Here is a 5,249-nt window from a genome sequence, read left to right as displayed (position 1 = left end):
GAAGCAATCTGTAACAGATGCCTGAAGACCTGAATGCAGTGTATGGATTTGTTCACTCTTATAAATTTGTGTTTCCTGTCCACCAAAGAGCCACCACCAGTTCTCCAGAGACGTGGGCTGTCTGGAAAGTGTGCCAGCCCTTCCTTTCATATCCAGGCAATGACGGCCAATGCTAATTCTACAAGCAAGAAAGGAAGTACCAGGACATGTTCCCTTTGTTGAGAAGCAGCAAAGCGCTGTATCTGGGGCATGATGTTCCTGACCAGTTTCCTGCAGTCTACCCCTCTACCACTCAAATTCCAGGTCGTGCTACCATTCTTACAGACAGTCCAAGTCAGTACAAACAATTCAAGATGGTATCTTCACAGAATTTTCTGTGATCGGGGATGCCCCATGATCAATTTTCTTATAACTTGGAAAGGTAGAAAGTCTGGTATTTTCAGTAAAGGGATTTTGGGAAGAGTGGCTTCATCTAAACCTCAAGTGCCTGTATCTCACAGCACTGTGGCTTGAAGACTCTTGAGGTGAGAGCATGACTGATCTTGCATAGGATGAAACCTCTTTGTAAAGAACACAAAGGAGTCTATGAGATCTAAACGAAAGCCAGTGGACTGGGGTTTTGACATTATATATAAATGTGTCTGTGACACATAGGGGGATTCTTTAAGCACGATCCTACAGCACTTACTGAAACTTAAGAACATAGAGCTCTTCATGAGTTCATTGAAAGTGCATCTGACAGCTGTAGCCACCTTGCCCTCTCCCATAGAAAAGTGCTTTGTTTTTCCAGCCAACTGTTAGATCGCTTCAGAGTATCTCTGCCAGTCAGGCATCTGATCTCTGACTGGGACCTAAATTTGGTTCTTGCAATGATAGTGGGCCATACATTTGAACTCAGCATGTCCAGTATCTGCCTTTACCTTTCTCTCTTGTCACTTTAGATAGAAAAGTTGGAGATATTCAGACTCTTATGGCTGCTACACGACTGTTACTACTAGTATAAGCTTTTCTACTGTATGGCATTTCATTTCAGATATATCCAAAGTTCTTAATCAAAATGGTTCTCATTCCTGCCAAATTAAAAAAAAAAAAATCATCCTTCTCTGGTTGTGACTAAAATAGCCTTTATCAGCAACAGAGGCAACACAACACAGCCTAGTTGCTAGACATCATTTTTTGTTTTATTCGAACAGGATACAGCTCTTCCTCAGTTCTTTATCCCCGACACAGAGACATCATATGATAACTGCAGTAGCAAGCAGCTTGTATTTGAGATGATCCAAATGGAACAGCAGTAGAATATATAACACATTTTTAAAGTAGCACGTAAGTACCCCTGTTATCACTCATGTAGTGAGTACTGGGTTCATTTAGAGTGGGACCTTATTCTGACTTAAAGACAAACGGCAGGTTGTTGAACTGTGTAAATCAGATGCCAGTAAAGACCAAATAGTGAAGTTTAGCACCTCAGAAAGCACACTGTGTTCATTCTCTTTAAAAGTGATGGGTATAGGTCTAACTCAAATCGCGGTGTCTAACATTGTGTCATTCTTGCTCATGCCACACCACTGGGGCTACAAGGCAAGCTCATCCCAGCTCTTCACTCTTAAGGCTTCTTAGCATGAGGCATTCTGAGTATTTTATTAGCAGTTGTTTGGACTCTGTAAAGACGACACGTTCATCCCAAATCTTGCAAATAAACCTATGTGTTATGTCATGAAAATATCTAATTTACACACACATAAACACACCTAGTACAGATAGATATTTATGTATATTATTTTCCACTGAAAAGTTATATTTTAAATATTTTTCAGGATATGTTAACAGGGTTTGGGGAGGTGAATATTTTAATCTCTGTACATGTAAAGATTTGCATTAATCCTTGTCTGTACCTCAAAAGGAGAGAGAAAACCCATGAGTAATACAGGCAAAATTTCTCAAATGTGTCCTAAAATACTCTTCTATGCATTAAGCTCCTCTGTGTTTAAAGTTGTATATCTCAGCACTCTCCAGTTGTCTAAAATAGTATAGTGGGTATATATTCTGGGAGACTCCAAAGCTCTCCATTCCATTAGCATTTTAGCCCTGAATTGCATTGCATTGATCCTACCACAAATACTTGTCCAATATGGAATATTGAATGCCAGGAGAAGGTAATGTTGAGGAACTTAAATTTCACACATGGGACATGAATATGAAGGGAGAAGGTAGGAATTTATAGCAGGGTGAAAATTTGAAACTTGTTTGGAATGGCTATCATTTGGATTAGACAGATGATTATAGTGTCAAACGGGCTTCCAGCAGAGTGAGATGGAGAAGTTAAATTTTTTTTTTTAGAGCTATAGTTTGTCATATAACTGTACTTGTGAGTGGCTGTATGACTATTTCCTTAATACATATGTAAGAGAATGAAAAGGGTATGTTATCAACTTTGTAAACAAACATTCATATTTTACAGTCCCAGCTGGGACCAAATGAATATTTTATGGACTGAAAAGGCAGTTTTGGGTTCACTTGGCACAATTCACATGGCAGATTATTTGGAGCTGGCCTCAATTTGAGCTGTAGGGGTTAGCGGCAAGTGAGAAAGGAATTGAAGGATGTAGGTGTGTGTGCTTCCTTGTGTGCTGCAATACTTGGCCTTGAAACCTCTGACTGAAGCTGCCAATTTTATAGAAAATACTTAAAAATTAATGGACACAATGGCTCAAACTCATTTGTTCTGTCAGCAGGTCAGTGCCGCAATGACCATGCTACAGGTATGTTTAGTCCCTAATTCTGGCCAGTGAAAGAGGTGAATAGCTTTACTTCACCAGGAACAGGCAGCAACGATGATGCTTGCCCTTGCTTCATAAGGTCGTACAATCAGAGGTGGGGAGTAAACAGCGCTTTGAGAAAGAGCAGCTATCGATCCAAATCTGACTCAGCTCTATTAATCAAGTTTGGAAAAGTGTCTGAAAGCAAATCACATTTCATTTTTCAGTGGCATAAAACACTGAGGGGGTTGGGTTGGTTTGCAATATTTTCATTGTTTGGCCACTTCAGTGAGAAATCAGTCATTTGAAAAACATGAGCGGTTAGAAACTCTCAAATAACTTTCGATTAAAAGAGAATAGGAAACTAGCAAAAATTTGCTTTTCTATTTTTCAGGTGGGTTATGTTGTATATTTTACACTGCTGTTTGATTTGATCGCTCTTGACAACTTTCCGCATATGATGCAGAACTCTCCATCTGGAAGAAATATTAACTCATCTCCCTTGTAGAGAATAAAAAAGAACAACGACAGTTGGGCTTATGCCTGTGAGCAGAAAAACTGCGTTGCACTCTCTGAAGATGTGAAGAGAACGACGTCTAAAGGAATTGCTCTGGACTGGTTAAATAATTATAAAAGAAGTGATGATTATGATTTTATCTTGGTTCTTATGTTTACCTTTTTCTGATTTTCCAAACTGTTTGTTGCCTGTGGTTGCTCAGAACACCCAAAATTAAAAAAAGGCTGGTGTACATATGCGTGTTTGACAAACACGGTGAATAAAATTTTATTTATAGTTCTAATTCTCAATCTTTGCATTCCCTACGATAAACAAATAAAAGGTAGTTTGCAAATAAGTATGACATATCATTCTTTAGTTGCTTCAGTCATTATTCAATGAGGTTACAAAGGTTAAATATGCAAATGAAAGTAGTAGATTTATTTATCTCATTTGAAAAAGCTCAATACCGGAGTCCAGAGGCATTCAAATAAGTCCTAGTTTGACTGGTAAAAATAAAATTTTGCTTTTCTATCTCTCAATAATATTTCATTCTTAGTTTAGAGATATCATTGTTCTTTGGCATGGGAAATTAAAATATAATGAAATCACAGTAAGATTTCAGCATATTTTTCATCTGAGCAGCTCTTTTCTTTATGATGAAAAATATGTCCGACTCTCCCTACTCTATACCTGAGAAATTGCCACAGCCACTGAAGGGCACACAGTAGATCATTAGCTAAGGCAAGAACTGAGATGAGTTTCTCTGATTTGTGAATCTGTACCCTAGCCACCTGATTAGGTAACTTTTATTCCAGTAGCAAACATTCAATCGTTATTATATGCACTGCAGTACAATCTGGGAAGCTACAAGCAGGGGTCTGAAACCTATTGGTTTAGGCACTCTGAAAACAAATCAAAAATACAGTATAGCAGGGAAAATTGGGAGCTGAAAGAGCAGTACAGAGCAGCATATTTTTTTTCTGAGGGCATTTTTCTTTGTTTTTCTACATATCCTGGCAACTACTACAGCCTTAAGATTAATTTGACAGCGTACAGTCTTCTTTCCATTCTTTGGACAACTGATGATAAAATAGGATTTCTGAAGTAAAGAGCATCCACGCAGAAGTTGCCATTCAGCAGTACCCAATATGCAGCAGAGCCGCAAGTGCCCACTTCCCCCTGTCTAAACAAAATCAGTAATGACTGGAAAGGTAAACATCACTCAATTGTAGTATGAAGCTAATACCTTTTTCTGATGTCATGTTTAAAGAGAATGGTCTCAAACATCACTTATGAGACTCAGGAAATATTAACTAGCAGCCCTTTGCGGGCTCTGTTCGGCAGGGGCTATCAGACGCTTACAATGAGAAGAGTGCACGCAGGCCTGATAATTTTTTGCAAGTTTTTGTTGTGTCTATGGTAGGTAACATAGTATTAATGTCATGGCCCGCCTTACCTGCCAGGACCAGCCCCTTTCATTGTGGAAACTAAATTTAAGTTATTCCTAGTGTTTAATATGATAAGCATTGCGGGGACCTTTGGTAGTGCATGTCCCTGCACTTTATGAATGCTTACAGCTCTGAAGAGCAGAAGAGGCAGGTGAAGCAGCAGTGCAAGCGGTGCAGCTCCAAGGAAAGGAAAGTCATGGTTGGGCAGCATCTCAGGTGCCTGGCAGAACTGAAATCTTGTGGGCAGAAGGGCAGTCAAACTGAGCATGACCCCAGCCAGAGCCTGACAGCACTATAAGTAGACACTGTAAAGGTTATTTTTTCTTTTCTGACTTGAGATTTATACATAGGAAGAAATCTGGAAGAAGATGGGACTTGTCAAATGAGCCCCAGGTGAGGATTCACCTTGAGCCTAACTATTATATTAGACTGCTGCAATAGAATTGTAGAATCACAGAACCATTTAGATTGGAAAACACCTTTAAGATGGAGTCTAACCATTAACCTAACCCTGCCATCCCACCACTAACCCATGTCCCTAAG

The sequence above is a fragment of the Egretta garzetta genome, unplaced genomic scaffold (genome assembly GCF_000687185.1).
Source record: "Egretta garzetta isolate BGI_Z169 unplaced genomic scaffold, ASM68718v1 scaffold70, whole genome shotgun sequence".
Classification (NCBI taxonomy): domain Eukaryota; kingdom Metazoa; phylum Chordata; class Aves; order Pelecaniformes; family Ardeidae; genus Egretta; species Egretta garzetta.
Note: the sequence above shows the minus strand (reverse complement) of the source record.